Here is a 22,665-nt window from a genome sequence, read left to right as displayed (position 1 = left end):
GATCCCATTTCCATTCGGGAACCATAATAGGTGAAGTAATCCCGAAGGCACTTGGTGTTCACTTTCACCGTTGACAAATTAAGCATTTGGACACAAACTCGATATATCTCTTTTCATTCCATTCCACCAATACATTTTCTTCAAGTCATTATACATTTTCGTACTACCGGATGAATCGAGAAATAACCACTATGTGCTTCTGTAGGATCTTTTGAATCAATTCCTCATTCTTTTTTACACAAATCCGATCTTTAAACATTAAGCACCCATCAGAACCAATTTTGAAATCTGACTCTGTATCAACTTCACATTGTTTTCTCTTGGCTTGCAAATCTTGATCATCTTTCTGAGCTTCAGAAATCTCTTACAAAAACATTGGTTTTGCCCTTAACTCTACTAGAATCGAACCATCATCTGACACTTTCAACTGAGTGTTCATAACTCTCAAAGCAAACAACAACTTTCTACTTAAAGCATCAGCAACCACATTCGCTTTTCCCGAATGATAATCAATAACAAGCTCATAATCTTTCAATAATTCCAACCATCTTCGCTGTCTTAAATTCAAGTCTTTTTGTGACATCAAGTACTTAAGACTTTTATGGTCGGTATATACCCGGCACTTTTCACCATACAAATAATGTCGCCAAATTTTCAAAGCAAACACCACTACAGCCAATTCCAAATCGTGAGTAGGATAATTCCTCTCATGAGGTTTTAACTGCCTCGAAGCATATGCCACCACTTTTCCTTCTTGCATGAGCACACACCCCAAACCATTTAGAGAAGCATCACTATACACTACAAATTCTTTACCTAATTCGGGTTGTACCAACACTGGTGCTTCAGTTAATAACTTTTTCAATTCTTCAAAACTCTGTTGACATTCTTTCGTCCATTCAAATTTAACATCCTTTCGGAGTAGTCTAGTCATAGGAGCAACAATTATAGAAAATCTATTTACAAACCGCCTATAATACCCAGCTAGCCCCAAGAAACTTCTAACTTCGGTTACGTTTTTCGGTGGTTTCCAATCAACAATGGCTGAAATTTTACTAGGATCAACCCGTATACCATCACCTGAAACAATATGACCTAAAAATCCAACTTCTCGAAGCCAAAATTCACTTTTACTAAACTTAGCATACAGCTGCTTATTTCTCAAAGTTTGCAAAACTATCCTCAAATGCTCAAGATGCTCAGTATCATCTTTTGAATAAATTAAAATATCATCTATAAACACCACAACAAATTTGTCCAAGTATGGCGAAATATGCGATTCATTAAATCCATAAACACAAAGAGAGCATTTGTTAATCCGAATGGTATAACTAAAAATTCATAATGACCATACCTTGTTCTAAAAGCGCTTTTAGGCACATCGACTCTTTTACCCAGATTGGTAATACCGGATCTCAAGTCAATCTTTGAAAATCATGTCGCTCCTTTTAGCTGATCAAACAAATCATCAATTCTTGGCAACGGATACTTGTTTTTATTGTCACCTTGTTTAAGCGTCGATAATCAACACACAACCTCATAGAACCATCCTTCTTTTCACAAATAACACGGAGCACCCCAAGGTGAAAAACTTCGGTCTCACAAAACCTTTATCACCAACTCTTGCAAGCTGCGACTTTAATTCCTTCAACTCTCTGGTGCCATTCTATACGGAGCAATCGAAATCGAGTTGTTCCGGTATCAAATCAATACCAAATTCTACTTCCCCGACCGAGGCAAACCCGCAATTCTTACGGAAATACATCCAGTAAATTCACACACAACCGGCACTGATTCAACTTTCTTTTCAACTTCTTTTGTATTAATTACATACGCCAAATAAGCTTCATAACCCTTTCTCATATATCTTTGAGCCAACATTGAAGAAATCACACTAGGCAATGCCTCTGATTTATCTGATTCAACTAGCAGAGTTTCACCATTTCCACACTTTAATTCTATAATCTTTTCTTTGCAATTTATTTTAGCATCATGCAATGTCAACCAATCCATACCCAAAATAACATCAAACTCATCAAACGGCAACAACATCAAGTCGGCCAGAAAGTAATGATCCCGAATCATTAAAGGACATTTCTTACATACTTTATCGACAGTCACACATTTGCCTAACGGATTCGACACTCTAATCATAAATTCTGTGTTCTCAACAGGTATATTCATACTAGACACCAATTTCATGCACACATATGAATGAGTAGAATCGGGATCAATCAAAGCAATAACATTAACATTATAGAGAGAAAATGTACCGGTAATCACATCAGGTGAGGAAGCATCTTCACGCGCTTTAATAGCATAAGTTCTAGCCGGAGCCCTTCCTTCAGGTCTAACCGGTGCATCCCTGGCTACATTCTTACTGCTTGTTTCACTTCCAGCTTTTCTCGGATACCTTCCCTCGAGTCTGCACCACTAGCTTTTACATTCGAAATTTTTCTTTCTCTCTCTCTGGGCGTCTCTAATAAAATGATCGGAGAACCACATCGAAAACATTCATTTTCTCTGCACGGACCAAAATGATTTCTACCACACACCGACACTCGGGTTTAACAAATCTCGAGTTCCCTACCTTGGCTGTAAGTATTCGAGATTTAGGACCCACATTTTGCTTCTAATAATTCCCATATGATTGTCCAAATGAAGCTTGGGAACGAGGATTCATATTCTTTGACTTTCTAGGTTCTTTGTGAAAATGAACTACTCATCGGTCTTTTCTTCCAATTTCTAGTCTCACCTCTACCTTTTTCTTTTCTTTAAGTAGCTCTTGACCTTGCAAGCTCGATCAACCAAGATACTACCATTTCTTTTAGTTCAAGGATCCCGACAAATACTTTAATGTCTTTGTTGAGCCCGTCTTCAAATCGTCGGCACATCTTGGCTTCAGAGGAACATATTCCCCGCATACTTACTCAATCGAACAAACTTTCTTTCATATTCGAGATCGTCATATTACCTTGCTTCACTCAAGAAACTCTTTACATTTCGATCAATCAACCTTTCACTAATATATTTCTTCCAAACTCTTCTTGAAAGAATTCCTGTGTTACCCTCTCTTTCGGTACCACGAAATCAAAGTCTTCCACCAATTATAGGTTGAATCTCTCAACAAAGATGTAGCACATTTCAAACATTCTTCGTGTACAAGATAATTCATCAAATACTGGATAGAATTTTCAAGCGAACTCGCTTTCTCTGCATCATCATCAATATTTGCTCTAAATTCTTCAGCCCCTTGTTTACGAATTACATCAACGGGGTTCTGTGAAATTTTATCATATCCATACGTTGAGGCATCGGGGGTACAGGTTGAGGAATTGGGGAGGTGGGGAGGTCGTACATTTGGGTTCGTTTAACGAACTCGATGTACCATGCACTCATCATTTGGAGAAAGGCTTCGATCCCTTTCTCCTCCTCCCTAACCAACAGTAGGGGGTGGGTTTTCAATCGGCGCTGCTCTTTCAGCCGGAGCTGGCGCATTACTCTCTACTTCATCTGCCACAGTTGGATCGGGATCCATTTACTATATAAAAAAAATTCATTTAAAAAGGTCAGAAGTCGTCACACTATCACAATTCATACATATGGCATGTATAGCAAAATCTGTACATACAACACGTTGTCCGAGAACCGACTAAACCTGCTCTGATACCACTAAATGTAACGCCCCCATGCCCGAGACCATCACCGAAGTCGAGTATGAGGTGTTACTAAGCTTAGTTTAACATTTTTAGAACTTTGGATTATTTGTTTCTACATTCACAGCTTTTAAGCTACTTGTGTCACAGTCACAAGAAAAATCATATCTTGAGTTACGAAACTCGAAATTAAGATCCGTAAATTTTCCCTGAATCTAGACTCATATACCTATCTAATAATTTTTTTATAAAATTTTTGGTTGGGCCAATTAGTACATTTTATTAGTTAAAGTTACCCCTATTTTAGGACTTGACTGGTCTGACCTCTGTTTACTACGAACCACATTTCTCTCTGTACAAAATTCATATGACTATGAGGTTTGTTTCTCCTAAAACTAGACTCAATAAGGATTCTGAGGATATAAAATAAAATACCTAATTATATCTTTACAATTTATGGTGAATTTCTAAAGTAGGAACAAGGGATTCAGAAACTGCTATGACCCTGTTTCACTAAAATTCAAATATCTTGTAACATATAATTCCCTTACCTTCTTCATTTATTTCATGTGAAACTAGACATAATAAGATTAAATTTGATATGTAGTCCATCACCAAGTTCAATTTCTATGATTTTTAGTAAATTTTAAACTCGCGTCGTTGTTCTTGCAAAGATTCATTTTATGGCAAATTTCATCCCTTTTATGAGTTTTATGCACTAAGTATCTTAATAATTTTCCTTAACATCAAATATAATCTAAACTAACTATTTTCATAATTTATCATTATCAAGAATTTCCTCAACCATTCCATCACCATACCATAAGATCATTTACACAAAAAGGTATATTGCTATACATGCCATACTTAAATTTACAAGCCATTACCAAAAGTCTTAGGATAGTGTGGTGAGTCTTGACCTATCCCGACTCTGAGCTGGCTTGTCCAAAACTACAATGAGTAAGAAGGAGGAGTAATCATAAATGCTTAGTAAGTTCATATGCAAATAATAAGTAACTTAACAAACAGTCATACCAATCAACATTAGCATGTATCACTAAAACACATATCACATTTTTAATCATTTTTCATCATCTTATTACCTTATCGTGGTTGTATCAATACTCAACCCGAGGGTTAAATACATACCTGTCCAAAATATCCATTTCACATCACTTACCAATACATCTCTTTACATCTCGAATATTCCTCCATTTGAGTAGAACTTTACCCGTTGAACACATCGGAATATAATTCGGATACATGGATAACTTGCACATAAGTGCCATATATACAATCAAGCAATCATGTAACCCGCCCATAAGCAAACTCGGACTCAACTCAACGAGCTCGGGCGTTCGCATCCATAAGTGAACTCGGACTCAACTCAACGAGCTCGGATGCCTAGTTACATTTCACGAACTCGGACTCAACTCAACGAGTTCGGACATTCGCATCCATAAATGAACTCGGACTCAACTCAACGAGTTCGGATGCTCAACCATCCTAGTGACATGTCACTTGTATCCTAATCTATTCCTAAGGTTCAAACGGGATTTTTCTCGAACACTTATCCTTGTCGTCTTCCGTAGAATGCCGAAATCAATACTCGGTAACAATTATATTTAACAAGTAGCTCACATAATTTACATATTATTTGAAATTAACCACAAAGCATACATTTCATAATGAAATTCAGCATAACACATAATTAATATCAATAACTTAAAAATAACAATTATGCTACATTATTTACACATGAACTTACCTTGGTACCAAAATACAAAGATTTTGCAATTTAGTCCACAATCTTTTCTTTTCCTCGATTGAGGTCGATTCCACGTCTTTCTTGATCTAAAATAACACATTTAGCTCATTTAATACTCACATTATCAAATTAATCCTTAACTCAAATTTTGGAAAAATTACAAATTTTGCCCCTAAACTTTTGCATATTTACATTTTTGCCCCTAGGTTTGGGATTAAACTTTATTCCTTATTCTTATGTTTTACAACACGCTGATCACTTTTCTCTTCTATGGCAACATCAAATTCTCACTCTAACATGTACTTGTGACTATTAGGTATTTTTACCGATTAAGCCCTTTTACTCGTTTTTGCTTAAAATCGAGTAGTACAAGTTGTCTAACATAATTTAAAACTTCATATTCTATCATAAAATATCAAAATACACAAATTTCACCTATGGGTATTTTTCCAAATATAAACCCTAGGTTAAATTATTGCTAACATAAGCTTTATCGAGTTCAGGGATCTCAAAAGCGTAAAAATCATTAAAAGCGGGCTTGGAATCACTTACGATGGAGCTTGGAAGCTTGAAACAAACCCTAGCTATGGAGAACCCTTGAAATTTCGGCCTAATGAAGAAGATGGACAAAATTGGCTTTTAATTTTGTTTTAATTCATTTTAATAACTAAATGACCAAAATACCCTTACTACTAAACTTTCCAAAATTCCTTCCATGTCCTAATTTTGTCCATGAACTTAAAATTGGTCAAATTGCTATTTAAGACCTCCTCATTAATATTCCAAAACAATTTCATACTAAAAACTTCTAGAATGCAAGTTTTGCAACTTATTCTATTTAGTCCCTACTTTCAATTTAAGCACTTTAGGCATAGAATTTCATCACGAAATTTTCACACAATCATGCAATCATATCATAATCATCAAAATAATTATAAATAATTATTTCTATCTCGTATTTGTGGTCACGAAACCACTATTCCGATTAGGCCCTAATTCGGGATATTACACGCTACCTCCTACGATTGCTGTTAATCAGAATCTTGCTCCGCGCACTATGAATGATTATGCTAAACCTTATTTAACTGGAACTGAATCGAGCATAGTTAAACCGGCTGTAGCCGCAAATACTTTTGAACTAAAACCTCACACAATTCAAATGATACAACAGTTTGCTGAGTTTGATGGTTTATAGGACAAGGATCCCAACGCTCACTTGGAAAACTTTTTGGAACTATGTGATACATTTAAAATTAATGGCGTTTCTGATGACGCCATTCGTCTTCGGTTATTCCCTTTTTCATTGAGAAACAAAGCTAAACAGTGGTTGAACTTGTTTCCACGAGGGTCAATCACTACTTGGGAACAAATGATATTTTTCGCCAGCTAAAACGGCTAAATTATGTAATGATATTTCTTCATTTGTGCAGATGGATTTAGAAACACTCTACGATGCATGGGAGAGATACAAGGACCTCTTGAGAAAATGCCCTCACCATGGGTTACCGCTTTGGCTACAGTTCAAACCTTTCATAATGGCCTAAATCCTTCGACTCGACAAATGGTTTACGCAGCTACTGGCAGAACCATCAATAATAAGACACCTGAAGATGCCTATGAATTTATAGAGGAGATGTCATTGAATAACTATCAGTGGCAAGTCATGAGGGCAAAGCCAATGAAAACAGTCGACGTTTATAACATCGATACGGTCACCATGCTCTCTATTCAGGTAGAACTCTTGAATAGGAAAATTGATGGTTTCCTTAGTTCTTCACAGGTTCACCCAGTAATACAATGCGAAGCAAGTGGACGCGGATCAAGTAGTTCAGAATACCCACCTTATGGCCACAACATGGAGAACGAAAGGTTAAATTACATGGGTAACAATCCTCGATCTCAAAACAATCTATATAGCAATACTTACAATACAGGTTGGAGGAACCACCCTAATTTTTCATGGGGAGGCCAATGGAATCAGAGACCACCACCTCCATGCTTCCAACAACCACCCTACTAACAAGAGAAAAATCGAACCTTGAGGAGATGCTAACAGAATTCATCTCAGTGTCAGAAACTCATTTTCAGAATATCGAGACAGCACTCAAAAATCAACAAGCATCAATCAAAGGGCTCGAAACTCAGATTGGACAGCTCGCCAAGTTGATTTTCGAACGACCACAAGGTAGCCTGCCAAGTAACATTGAATCTAACCCAAGGAGCAACTCAACGCGATTGCCATTCAAGATGAGAAAGGGCTAGTTACAGAACCAAGGCCAGAAACGGGGGTAAGCATAGGTAAGGATGAGGTCGGCCACAATAAGCCAAAGCCGGTGATTACAGAATATAAACCTCGCATGCCATACCTCAATGCGACAAGGAAAGACCGCTCAGATGAACAATTTGGTAAATTCTTTAAACTTCTAAAGAAACTACATATTAACTTACCGTTTATTGAAGCCCTTTCGCAGATGCCAAACGCAGTCAAGTTTTTGAAGGAGCTTCTGGCAAATAAACGAAAGTTAGATGAAGCATCGCATGTGGAGCTGAACGCGGTTTGCTCAGCCATTCTACAGAATAAGCTGCCTAACAAACTAAAAGATCCAGGGAGTTTTACAATTCCTTGTTTAATTGGTAGTTTAGATTTTAATAATGCGTTTGCTGATTTAGGGGCTAGTATCAATGTTATGCCTTACAAATTATTTAAGCAACTAGGTCTAGGGAAACCCAAATAAACTAGGATGAGCATTTAATTAGCAGATAAAACTATCAGATTTTCTAGGGGTATTATTGAAGATGTACTCGTTAAAATCGACAAATTTATATTCCCAGTTGATTTCGTTGTTCTAGACATAGTGGAGGATAGCAACGTCCCCTTAATTTTAGGAAGGCCTTTTTTAGCAACCGCTAGAACAATTATTGAAGTTGGCACAGGTGAACTCACACTTCGTGTGGGAGACGAAACAATCACCCTTCAAGCCCGTAATTCGAATAACACATCAAAAATTGAAGGTGATTGTACAAATCATTTGGCTAAAACTAACCATATAGTGCAACCTTCTTTGTAGAAAATAGTTTCAAAGAACATACATAAGCCAAGCAACAACAAAGAACCTATCCATAAAGAACGAAGGTTACAAATCAAGGAGCTAGACGAATGGCGGACACATAAGCCGAGAAAACACGATAAAACAAAACCACGCCATGAGGAGCTTAATTCCTCTAAAATTCAACTTAAAGTTACTGACAAAGTACTACTCGATGTAGCAAATCCTCGAACCGCCACTTCTGAACCAAATGAAGAAACCCCTTTTACAGTAATTAGTTTTTTTCCATACGGTACGATCGAGGTAAACCACTCCAAATTTGGCACATTCAAAGTAAATGGTACTCGTCTTAAACCTTATGTTGATAAAATTGATTGTAGGGATGAGGAGTGTAAACTCCTCGATTCACCAAAATCATGCACTAGAGAAGTAAGTCGAGCTTAGACTATAAATAAGCGTTTCTCGGGAGGCACCCGAAGCACTAACGTTGCTAACTTCTTTAAATTTTAGTCTTTAACATTTAATTAACTACTTGATTCACTGAACACAGGATTTTCAGAACCACACGGCCAGGAACACGAGCGTGCCGTAGGCGGTGCACATACCACTCGATGAAACATGGCCGTGTGATACGGCCGTGTGAAAATAGGGCAAAAATTTCTTCCCCAACAATGGATGCGTTAAGTTGCCACGGCCGTACGACATGGCCGTAGGTGAAACTGCCAAAATAACACGGGAGTGTGACATGCCCGTGTTTTGAAACCGTGGGCAAATCTGTTAATTTAACATGGGCGTGTGCTTTCATACATGGGCGTGGGAGAAGCGAACGAAGATTGACACGGTCGTGCAACATGGCCGAGTACACCGATGCGCCCAATTTCGAAAACCACGAAACGCACGAGCTGAAATGAAGGCACACAGGCATGCCTCATGGCCGTGTGCCCCAAGTTCTCTATAAACACCTATTATCTATCTTAGCTTTATCTTTATATTTTGAAATTACTTTTTATTTCCTATTTATACTATTTTATCTTGAGTTTTTACAATTTTCAATTTCAGCTATTTCATTACGAGTAATTATGCTTCCTTATAGTTCCTGATTATGTTAGCTCATCGTTGCATAGGAACTAAAAACTCCACCAGGAAAGGTTCTCCATGACTGCCATGTCCTGTTCGACCACGACCATAGCTACCACCAGATATAAAATTCTTTTGGCACAGGACTTATGGACTAATGAACCTTTACCACCACCGGAGTATCCTCCTCCACTCTTACGCCGATTATTCTCCAAAACTCCAGTTCAAGGAATCAATTCATCATTCAGGAAGTTTCACTTCTCTCCCTATCTTATGATTATCAATCTATCTTTTTCAATATATCTACCTTTGTACATTGAGGGCAACGTACATCTTAAGTGTGGGGGTCTTTTATATCATCATTAGAAATCCCTGAATTATGTCTTATTCTCACGTAAATCACTCATATCACTATTAGAATGAATTGTAATTAACTTATGATTTTTATTGATATGTCTTGAATTAAAACTTAGGCATTCATGCATTGATTGTTTAAACTTTAAGATATTAAAGAATCAAGCATGATAAGTTGACTTTTGAATTTAAAATTTTATAGGTTGTTTCTCCCAAGTATGTATAATCTTGAGTTGAAATTCACAGGTTTAAACATCAAAAAGCCGTAATTTTTGTGAGATTTTGAGCCTTTAGAGCACCTACTATTTCTTTCATGCTCAGTTTTATTTTTGCTTTGAGTGCGTCAGTATTGAATTGTTATTCTAGAACTTGCTTGACTATGCATGTCAAGACCATACCATTTGATTTGATATGTCAAAATGATAAAGGCACTTAGGTTTAACCCACTCACTCCACAAAAGCCTACCTTCATAATTAACCCTTAGTAAACCCCTTTGAGCCTAACAAGCCATTAATTGATTTACCCTCAATATTAACCTATAAACTATTATTGTTGAAATCCCCTAATTTGATCCCTATTTTTGTCGAGATTTGATTTGAACTAATTGCTTAGCTATGCTTTGCTCTTCTATGTATTTGACTTGGTCCTAAAAAAAAATTTATACTTAGATATTAGTAGTAATTCGGTATTGTTGAGCCGCAGTATCTAAATTCCATCTTCTGATAAGAAGCTCACTTGTACTCAATTGATGTTTAATTACTTTTTCTAGTTAGGCAATTTTCCAATTCAATCTCGATTCTAACCTTTTCTTTCAGCTTGTGACCACACCCCCTAACCAAAGCCACGTTACAACCCTTTAAAGACCTTTTGATTGATATTCATTTCAATATATAGTGGTGGAGATTTGATTTTCATGTAAGTCTATGGTAATGACTTTTCATTATTGACTATTGAGTGCTTCATTTATTTTCCTTAAACACCTCAAGTGATTTGATTGAATCTTTAGTGAGGATGTGAAACTCTGTGATATTTTAAGTCGAAGGTAATTACTTAGATGAGGGGAGACACCTATCCTTTCGTGATAAAATACTCAACTTGGAATGTTTTGGAACTTTGATGTTCTTTCAGTCAAATTCTCAATGTATGACTACTTATGGATTATTTTGAGATATTATTAATAGGAATTATAAGTTAAGAAGAATTTATTTTGATTGTGAGTTGAGGGTTTTTCTTGAGGACAAGCAAATGCTTAAGTGTGGGGATATTTGACAAACCATAATTTATAAATATTTTTACCCCATGCCTAACGCATTTATGGATGGTTTCTCCTTAGATTTGGTGAATTCGATGCTCCTAATCCTTTAATTTCATGTTTTATACTTAAGAAAGCATAGGAGATTAAAAAGAGCGAGAAACAGGCCAAATGCGGAGCAAATGGACCCACATAGGAAAACAACATGGCCTAGACTTCCTCACACGGGCATGTCATACAGCCATGTCAATTTGGTAGGATCGAAGCACGACTTACACGGGTTGATCACACGCCGATGCCATTTAACAGCCTTGATCACGGCCTTCACTAATCGCACACAGGCATGTCCCTTCCGAACCCAGGTTTAGTCTAATTCGGAAAAGGCCAATTTTGAGGGCTTTTAGGCATTCCAAAGCCTATTTAAACACTTGATGAGGCACTTAGGAAGAGGGATGCAGAGTATGAAGTAAGGAATTACTCAAGGTAAGCCGATTGATCCATCTCAAGAGCCAGATTTATCATCAAGACTGGAGATCTCCCTTCAAGTTCCTTCAGGAGTTTTGGGTTTTCTTATGTTTTGTTATCTTTATGCTTTTGAGATGTTTTCTTTCATAAGTATGAACTAAACCCCTAAATACCTAAGGGGAATGAAAGCTAAGATAGATCTTTTTATTATTATCTGAATTGTATGATAAATATTTGACTTGTTCTTAATTATGTGTTCTTAATTCTTGTTTTGATATTCCAGGATATTGATTCAAATTAAGCTCTTATTCAAATGAGGAATAGACCCTGTCTAAGAGTAAATTTTTCATAATTAAGCGGATTTGATTGCGCGCCTAGAGATAGGGTGACAAGATTTTACTGGATTAGGGTGAAACCTAATAAAGGAATCTATAGATCGAGTTAATGCAATTCTAGGGTGTTAATTAGAAAGAGATTTCAATTATTCAACCTAGGGTTAGACGTTATTAGTCTCGAGAGAGATAATAATATAACTTAGGGATTTCTATGGAGCAAGTCAAATGAATAAATCATCTGATTCAAAGTCAAATAACAAGTGAAGTCTAGGTGCATTTGTCCTTAGGTATTGTCTTAATCAATCAAATTTTCCCAAAAGTATTTTCCCAAGTTTTTCTTTCTGTGCATTCTTAGTTAGTAATTAGTTTAGACAACCAAACCTCTTAAATTTTAGGCTAGATAATAAAAAGAAAGTAAAAACTAGTACTCGTAGTTCCTTTGGGTTCGACAATTCGGTCTTGTTGAACTATACTACTGTTCGATAGGTACACTTGCCTTAATCGTGATAATAAGTTAGTCTCAAGAACGTTTCATTTTTAAATCTTTAAAACTTGTTACGAATATCACGCATCACTAAGATTTAAAGTACTTCCCAAAAAGAAGGTACCACTTGTAGGGACATAGTAATTTGCTTAGCACCTTGATCACAGAAATTGAGCCCCTAGCAACAATCGCACGAAAAAAGGAAATAAAAAGGTGTTAGATGAATATTACCCCATGATAGGAAAAAGAGAAAGTAATCATTCGGCCTACGAGATACCAAAAGCTGAACCTTTGAAAAGGAAACCAAATGAGATTCGGCTAGTGGGAGACAAACCGCAACCACTTGCCGAATAACCACAAAATTTTGATAGCACCTCAGCAAGAAATAGTCAAAAAAGAAAGAAGAGAATGAAGAGTCCCACGCTCAGGGTATTCGGCTAGCAACGCAAAGAAACTTAGAAGAAAACGGAACCAAAAAATAGGGAGAAGGAACAAGAATGTTCCGTCAAATGCTTATGAGTGAAACAAGGGAATGCTCGATCAAAAAAAGGAACGACTAAGAGGGGGAAGAGAAAAGAAGGGTATTCGGCTAGGGTTTGAAGAAGAAAATAGAAGAAAATATGCCAAATGTTAATTCAGCCACAACTTCAAAATGCAAAGAAAGACAAGAAAAACTGACGAAAGGAGAGCAATACCCCAAAACCAATTTTGGCACTCCCCTTGCCTATGACCGAATTGGTACCAATAAGACTCCCACTTACGGCCACTACTACCTCTCCCCCCTCTTCTTGATCCACTCCTCCTATCTCTCCATAAATCTCTCCTCTTTTCCCTCACTTGACCAATTCAAATTCCCTCAACAACTCCTCTGCCGTCCCACCACTAGAGTCCTAATGCCATCCAACCTCCCACACAGCCATTTGCAAAAAGGAACTCTATTGCGTGCAACTAGACTCGAACTCCAGTCCCTTGGCAGAGAAACACGCCACATACCACTAGACCAACAGGCCTTTCATGACATGATCTCCCCATAATTATTTAAAAGTCTACTAACAGAAGACAGGGGTTTAATCAAATAAAAGCACAAATTTTGCTCAAGCCTAAGCTTGAACCCACAACTTCTCAGATACCCACATAGCACTAAACCACTAAGCAAGACATACTTTCACGTCACAAACACACAAAATAATTTTAACAGGGTTTTTGGGATTTGGGGCGTTACATTCATACAAGCCCTCATATTTCATTTATTTTACATTTTAGTCCCTCAATTTACAAATTTCACTATTTAGTCCACATTACTCAAATTCATCAAAAATTCAAATACAAAATATGTTAACCCAAAACATATCTTTCATTTATCAAAAACTAACTTCACAAAGCTTATAATTTCATCAATGGCTCAACTCAAAATCATCAACAAAATCAGAAATTGAGACATGGGCTTGATAGTATACAGAGCAACGATTACAAAAACGTAGAAATTATCAAAAATAGAAACAAAAACATACCTAATTCAAAGCTTGATAGTGTCAAACCCTAGCAAGCTTTTCTCTTTTCTTTTTCTTTGATACAATCGGCCAAATGATGAAAATATAAAGCAAATATCATGTTTTCTTTAATTAATAACATGAATTCATCTTGTACCATTTTAACCTTAATATAATAAACATTTAAACATGTAATGGTTGTCCAAAAATGTCCATTTAATATATCAATGGTCCATGTACAACATAAGGACCTCACATTTAAAGAGACACATCAAATAGGCACTTTAACAAACAGTAGGAAACTTTTACATTTTACGCGATTAGGTCATTATATCACAACACTTTCATACATGTCAATTCACATATAATAAGCACAGAAAATAATATTAAAATATTTCTCTGACTCGAATTTGTGGTCTCAAAACCACTATTTCAACTAGTGTCTAAACTGAACTGTTACAAAACTCTTCAAGTATCTGAGAATCCGAAACACTGCTTCTTCATGTTCCTCCATTGAGGAGTGCATAAATTGACTCACTAAGCTCACTGCAAAAGTTATGTCTAGCCTTGTATGTGATAAGTAAATTAACTTACCAACTAATATTTGGTACTGCCCTTTATCAACTAATCGACCTTCTTTATTTTCGAATTTTACATTTGGATCAATTGGTGTGTTAGTTGGGCGGTAACCAATCATCCCAACCTCTTTTAAAAGATCAATCACATATTTTTTTTTTGAGAGACCACAAGACCCTTCTTTGATCGAGCAACTTCCATTCCAAGAAAATTTTTGAAAGGACCCAAGTCTTTGTTCTCAAACTCTAATGCTAGATGCTCCTTAAGACAGCTTATTTCATCCACATCATCTCCTGTAAGAATGATATCATCAACATAAACTATAATAACTACTATTCTACCTTTTTGTGAATGTCAATAGAACATTGTGGGATCAGCTTGCTCCTGTGAGTAACCTTGTTTTTTAACAACTTGAGTGAACCATTCAAACCAAGCTCGAAGAGACTACTTTAGACCATACAAAGATTTCTTGAGTTTACATACTCAAGTTCCAAATTTTTCTTCAAAACTTGGAGGAGGATCCATGTAAAATTTTTCTTTAAATTTCCCATTTAGGAAAGCATTCTTCACATCTAGCCGCTGTAAAGACCAATCAAGATTAATAGCAATTGATAAAAGAATTCTAACGGAATTTAATTTGGCTACTGGAGAAAATGTTTCAAGATAATCTATCTTGTATGTTTGAGTGTACCCTATAGCCACCAACTGGGCTTTGTATCTATATAAAGATCCATCTGGTTTGAATTTTGTTGTGAACACCCATTTACAGCCCACTGTTTTTTTACCCTACAGGTAATTCCATTGTTTCCTATGTACTTTTTTTCAAGAGCATGCATCTCCTCTAAAATAGCCTCCTTCCATTCAAGAACCTGTAAAGCATTTTTTTTTACATTTTTTGGTATTTTCATAGTATCAAGACATGAAACAAAGGCTGAGAATGTCGAAGACAGGGCTTTATAGGATACAAAGTTAGACATGGGATATTTAACAATATTTCTAGCACCTTTTCTTTTAGCAATTGTAATATCAAAATCAGAAAATTCATTGGCTGGATTATGAGCGTTACTTGGACTTTTGATAAGATCTTGCGGGTCTGATTCTTGATGATGAATATAGTGGATTCCACTTTCTTAATTTCAATTTCTTCTTGAGTAAACAATTAACTCCATTGTTCATTCTTTATTCTCATGATCAGACTCTACACCTTCATACTCCGTTTTATTAACACCATTAACATCATTAATTTCTATTTAATCATAAATTCGCCTTCCCCATTATTAGAATCCCTCTGTTGTATATTCCTAGTCTTTTCTTAATCGATTATAGAATCTTCCTTACTATAATTCCCTCCCTGAAGATTAGAATCAAAATGAGATTGCGTTTCAACAAGTGTGACATCCATGGTAACAATAATCTTCCTATCAATTGTATCATAACATTTGTAACCCTTTTTATTAGAAGCATAGCCAACAAAGACATATTTTTTTACTTTAGGATCTAGTTTACCTTGATTGTGAAGATGAACAAAAACACTACACACAAAAACTTGGAGGGATAAATCTATGAACAATTTAGAGTTAGGAAAGTTATCTTTAAAGAGACGAAAAGGAGTTATATAGTTTAGAGTTTTAGTGGGAATTCTATTAATAAGATATGTAGCTGTTAACAAGGCTTCGCCCCAAAGATAACATGGTATCTGACTAGTGAACATCAAGGCTCTAGTTACTTCCAAAAGATGTCAATTTTTTTCTTTCTGCAATCCTATTTTGTTGTGGTGTATTTGTACAAGAACTTTGATGGAAAATTCCATGTTTGGTTAAGAAAACACCTAATTCGTCACTAAAAAATTCCCCACCATTGTCATTCCGAAATACTTCTATTTTCACACCAAATTGTGTTTTCACCATAGCATAAAAAGATTGAAACACATTTTTAACTTCAAACTTATATTTTAATAAAAACACCCAACAAATACGAGTATGATCATCAATAAATGTGACAAACGAACGTTTTCCTGAAAAAGTTAAGACTCTTGAAGATGTCCAAACATCACTATGAATCAACCAAAAAAGTTTGAAGGCTTTATATTTTTGAAGTGGAAAGAATGATCGATGATGTTTAGCCAATTCACAAAATTCACAATGATATGAAGACAAACTTTTATTTTTAAAAAAATTAGGCAACAAATATCTTAAGTAGTAAAAATTAGGATGTCCAAGCCTATAATGTCAAATAATAACCTTATCAAAATCAGAAAATAAATTTAAACATAAAGTAGTTGTTGGTTGACTTAGATGGTCGTCATCAAGAAAGTAAATTCCACCAATTTCTTTAGCATTGTCAATCATCCTCCCCGAGACCATGTCTTGGAATTTACACATAGAGGAGTCAAATATAACATGAAAATTCGAGGACTGGGATAATTTACTGACTGATATAAGATTACAAGCTAGATTTGGCACATGTAAGACATCTTGTAAAACCAAGAAAGACGAAATTTTAACAGTGCCTTTCCCGACTATTGCCGAGAATGACTCATCTGCTATTTTGATCATTTTGTTTCCTACAAAATGTGTGTAAGTTGAAAAAAGAAAATGACTACTAGTCGTGTGATCACTAACTCCAAAATCAATGATCCACGTGTTTGTTTTACATGCTTGATATTGAAAAAAATAGAAAAATCAGTACCTGATTGGGCAAATGAAGAAGAAGGATTATTGGATAAGTTAGGAATAGAAGAATTCATCCGAAACTGTGGTGATTGAAAAAGCCTGTGTAGATGCTCTAAAGGATGAGTTAGTGAATGAAGAACCTTCCAAAGAACTTTGGCCCTCATAATTTTCATTAGTTGTTTGGAAAGCTCTATTATACCCTGATTGTAAACCATGACCATTGCCACTCTTTTTTCATCCACTTTTTGGTTTCCTATGGAGCTTCCAATATGTTTCTCGAGTGTGCCAATATTTTTTGTGATGATCGCACCAAGGTTTTTTCCTTTTTTCGCTATCATCATTATTTTTAATAGTTACAAGAGCAGAAATATCATCATTAGCTTCAAATCTTGGCCTTAACATTACTTTTCTCCTTGTCTCCTCTCTTTTAACCTCAGAAAAAATCTCACGAAGTTTTGGAAGCAGTTTTTTCCCTAAGACCCGAGATCTCACTTTATCAAATTCTTTATTTAAACAAGCCAGAAACAAATAAGCTCATTCATTCTCTTCCTTTTTTCATAGCTTTTACACCATCTCTGGGACACTCCCATTTATCATTATAACACTGATCCAGTTCTTGCCAAAGAGACATCATCTCGATATAATAAAAAGTAACTTCATTTTCCCCTTGCCTAGCTTTCCAAAGTTTTATTTTTAACTCGAAGATCTGTGAAGCATTTTCTAAATATGAATAGGTGTTTTTCACAACGTCCCAAACATCTTTAGCCGTTGTGAGAAAAAGAAAAGGTTTACCTACGGATGCTTCTATTGAATTAATAAGCCACGCAATTGTCATAGAATTTTCTGACCTCCACTTGCTCATCTTTGGATCACCCACCTGTGGTTTCTTGACTTCTCCAGTTAAATGACCTAGCTTGTCGTGCCTATCAATTGCTAATTTTACGGACTGTGACCATTCCAGATAATTCTTTCCATTCAGCTTGTGAGATGTCAGTTGAAAAGAAAGGTGAGATGCCTCTATCCTTGAGTCATTGTACTATCGGAAGTTGTTTCAACGGTAGAACTTTATTCTTCTATTTGATTGCAGGATCTCTTATCTCCAGTGAAGGTTGTTGTAACCATGATGTTACTAGTCATTTAACCTAGCTCAGATGCCATGAAAGTTTTCAAGATAGCTTTTAATAAAATTGTTTTATTTTTTATTAACTAAATAACTGAACTTTAATAGAGAAAAGAGACCTAATCCTAATTGGGAAAATAATTCCTTATTCTAATAAACTACTAAAAGATAAAATAAAATATTCCTAGAATATGAATAAAACTTATCTATCTAAATAAATTTAAAATATATACATATTTCAACACTTATAATGATTTATGAATCATATGCATAATGCTTAATTTTGCATTTTCATGCATATGAAATCATTAGAATTTATCTAAGAGTCATTTTAGGAATTTAGAGTATATTAAGATGTCAGAAATTGAGTTTTTAGAAAATTTCTACACTTGAAAAACAGATTATTGATTTGGTATCGATACCATTTTAAAATTATCTATACCCTCTTAAAAATATCGATACATATTGAGTTTTAAGAGTGCCTACATTGAAGGTTTTGAAATAGTTTCTAAACCCAAAAAATTTTTTCCCTTTCATCCGAAAGTTTTCTCAAAGCTCATTCAAAATTTTCACAAATCCTCCCATTCTTTTGCTAAATAATCTTTACTCTAAAACGTCTTCTAACTCCAGTTCATCAAGATTTCCTCAACATTCCTTTAAGTTTTTTCAACATTTCAATAATTTTTGAGGTAAAACACATACTTTTCCTATTTAAAGATTTTATGAAATGTAGGTTAAAATATTGAATTTTGATGAGTTTTTAGATTGATTTGGACTCTATAAATTAAGTTTTTTTTTTCTGCAGGGGTTTGCTCTTTACTAAAACATGTCTCAAAAATTTGTTTCAAACTCTTAGCCTACTAAGTGTTCAACAAAATTCCTCAACGAAATTTTTGATAGTCTTAGTGTATTTTAAGTGTTTAGTCCTTTACCATGGCCCTTAAAAAATGTCTCAAAACCGATGCCTCATCTTCAAATCCCTCTAGTGGGTCTCGATCGTCATTTAATGAGTGTTTTTGTTCTGAATCAAAACAAGAGCGGTTCAATAGGAATTTTGCACCTAAACGATTTTGGGAGTCTAAGAAGCTAGATTTTTCCATGTTAGAAAGTATTAACTTTTCTTATCTTCCAATTTTACTTAGTTGGGGTTGGATTAATTTCTTAAAATTTTCCTTGCCAATTTACATTAATCTTATTTGACTTTTTTGTACTCAAACCCTAAACTCCAACATAATAAGTTCGACGATATTGTTATTGCAATAACATTTTTTTAATGAGCACCCTGATTCACCTTACTTTAGATGATTTTGAAAATTTTCTTCATTTGCTTTCCGGAGGTAAATCCAATGATACAGGAGCCTACAAGCCCACTCTTTATATTGTGTCCATACACACATCCGAACTCAATCTCCATGATCGTGTTCTCCATCTTATCATCACTTGGATTTTCATCCTACCAAAAAACATGTCATGTTTAGCTCCATCAATTATTGGCAGATCGATTTCATTCAATCTGATAGGCTTCCCGACCTCACTCTTATAATGTTCAATGACATAACTAAGGGTATTGGGAAGACAAAGTCTAAAAACATCACCCTTCCCCATAGCACTTTTTTGTCATACATTTTAAGCAACTAGGGATTAACACAAATGGAGACACCCCTATAACTTTAAATCAACGTATTAGTTATGAGGCCCTTCACCATTCTAGTTACGATATTGATGCTAACTCCGGCGAATGGATAAAGATTGGACTACCAACAACACATGAAGATGATGATGTCGAAGGCACTTTCGAGGATGTTCAAGCATCGGAGCATGTTCCTCCTCCCGTGTAACACCCCAAACCCAGCCTAGACGTTATGGCCGAATCTGGCGGTGTCATATTGAAGTGTTTTTTGAAACTTGTGTAAAGTCTCAGTTTTTGTTCGTTTAATTTCAAAACGTGGTTCATTAGACAGTTAATCACTTTAAAAAATGTTATTAAATTCGTTGAAAATCTCTTACAGTTGTGAAAGCTAATTTAAATTAAAGAAGTTTAAAACATATGTTTTTGGAAATAGTAATTGCTTTAAAAACTCGTCTTTTCCTAGACTAGCAATTTAAAGTGAGTGATCAAAAGCCCAATTAAAAGTAAATTCCACAAATGGTCTTATTACAAACCAGAAATCCAAAATTAAAAATACGAGTAAGCAATTTAACGTAGCAGTAGGAGCAGTTATGTGGCCATCTCCAAGTCCCTCGCAGCACCGATCTGCCTAACGTTGGGGAATACATGCGATTAAAAGCGGGTGAGTTTACAAAACTCATGTGTAATCCCTTACTAGAGTAACAACAAGATATCTGAAATAAAATGACCTTGGCGAGCCCTTTAACAGTAATAGTACAGTCCATTTCAGAGCATAAGTGGGCCAAAGCCCATTCCATTATCATTTAGGTTACAGCCCATAACAGAATCAATTGGGCCTAGCCCATCTCAGTAACAAAACAGAATGTGTAAATGCATGGATGCATGTTATCCCATCCAACCCTGCTCCTTCCTCTGTCCAACCCTGCACTACCTGTGGGGAATAACTCACCCACGCCATCCCTACACTTACAATGTTAGCACCGGTTACAGCACTAACCAAAATCGCAGCAAAGCTTCTAGTACATATACGGCTTTAAGTCTTCAGTAGCAGTGTTATAATTGGCACAAAGCCATCGGTAACTGTAATAAGTTCGGCACATAGCCATTAGCGACGGTAATATAATCGACACATAGCCATGGGTAAATATGATTGATACAGAGTCATCAATAAACATGATAGGCACATAGCCATTGGTAAATACGAGTTGCACAAAGCCATAATCAACATAGCACAGAGCCATATTTAGGTTGGCACAGAGCCATAATCAGATTAAGCAGCACTAAGCCATTCATCAGTCCACAGTCGTCTTATGCAACTCGTGGGACCTTAACAGATCAATATTGGATCCACAGTCCTCTCATTCGACCCATGCGATCCTATCAGAAGTTCCTCCGTATCAATGTCCCAACCCCATGCAATATGTTATGTATGTCATGCTTAATCATCACACGTGTATGCAAAATGGCCATGCTCAGTAACAATCATTTAAACATATATTAAAAGCATATTAGTCGTACAACTGTCAAGTCAGTTAAAACACAGTCATACAATCACAGTCAAATTGGTCAAATTCATAGTCTAAGTCGGTCATTTACCCATAAGGGAAAAAAAAGTCATTTTACCCGATAGGGGTAGTTCGGTAATTTTACACTGCAAGGGTATTTAGGTAATTTTACAAGGTGGCGACACATACCAATAACGCGAGAACCCAAAACAAAGGTGGCAAGTTGCGGCAACAAAAACCAAGGATTAAGGAAGGAATGACTTATAAGGGAAATCCAAAGCTGTGAGAAGAAAGAAAAAGAAAGTTCAGCATGCAGTTGGCAAAAACAAAAGAAGACAATAAAAAAAGGGCAAGGGAGGAGGAGGGTGCAAATGTTGCCATAGGATAGAAAAGAACAAAAAGGGAACCGAATGAAATCGCAACCAAAAATCGGCAAAGAACAAAATGGCAGACTTGAGAAGCAAAGGAAAACTGTCGTCTATAATTTTTTTGGGGAAAGAATGGAAACCGAATTCTTTGAACACAAGATAACAATAACCCACATAAAATCCCATATTTTCCTCCTCAAATCTCTCCATAAATCACTCATTGATTTCCTCCTAATATCTCTCCATGATACACTCCATAAATCATTCCAACCTCCTATTCAAACTCTATTCAAACTCTCATGACCAGTTCAACCTCAGAGTCTCAGTCCAACTCCACCTCCTACACAGCTCAAACAGTAAAATAAATACTGCATTACGTATCCGAAGACTTGAACCTCAGACCTCACAATTACATAACACGCCACCTTGCCACTCCACTATAAGCTCTTTCTATGTCAAAAATCATCCACAATTATTTATAAAGCCTACATGCCATAGCCATGTTACATCCCTTAAAAACCAAAATTTTGTAAGAGCTAAGGCTTGAACCCATGACTTCTCAGGCACTTCCCAGGACACTTAACCACTGAAGCAGATACACACTTGTGTCATTCACTTGCACAACTAAATTCCAAATCCTCTGATACGCGAAGCCCACTTCTTCTAGGCCCAAAATTTGGGGCATTACAACTCTACCCCCTTAAAGAAATTTCGTCCTCAAAATTTCCAACTATCATAACAGTCGCACATCCTAGCCTACCACGCTACGCTCTGGCTACGCACTCTAATTCTAACAATACAAGCAAACGTCAAACCATCTATCCATCAAAGTGGATAGATATCACATGCATACCATTTCCATAAC

The 22,665-nt window shown here is 35.9% G+C and overlaps 1 non-coding gene across 1 annotated transcript; it reads right to left on the bottom strand.

Moving 5' to 3' along the window:
- Nucleotides 1-6,821: 6,821 nt before the first annotated feature.
- LOC128287465 (small nucleolar RNA R71) lies at nt 6,822-6,928 on the bottom strand. Its single transcript, XR_008278165.1, has one exon. It is a non-coding gene; the product is annotated as a small nucleolar RNA R71 (small nucleolar RNA).
- Between the last annotated feature and the right edge of the window lie 15,737 nt (nt 6,929-22,665).

The sequence above is a fragment of the Gossypium arboreum genome, chromosome 13 (assembly GCF_025698485.1).
Source record: "Gossypium arboreum isolate Shixiya-1 chromosome 13, ASM2569848v2, whole genome shotgun sequence".
NCBI classification, from domain to species: domain Eukaryota; kingdom Viridiplantae; phylum Streptophyta; class Magnoliopsida; order Malvales; family Malvaceae; genus Gossypium; species Gossypium arboreum.
Note: the sequence above shows the minus strand (reverse complement) of the source record. Positions and strands in the feature narration are given on the sequence as shown.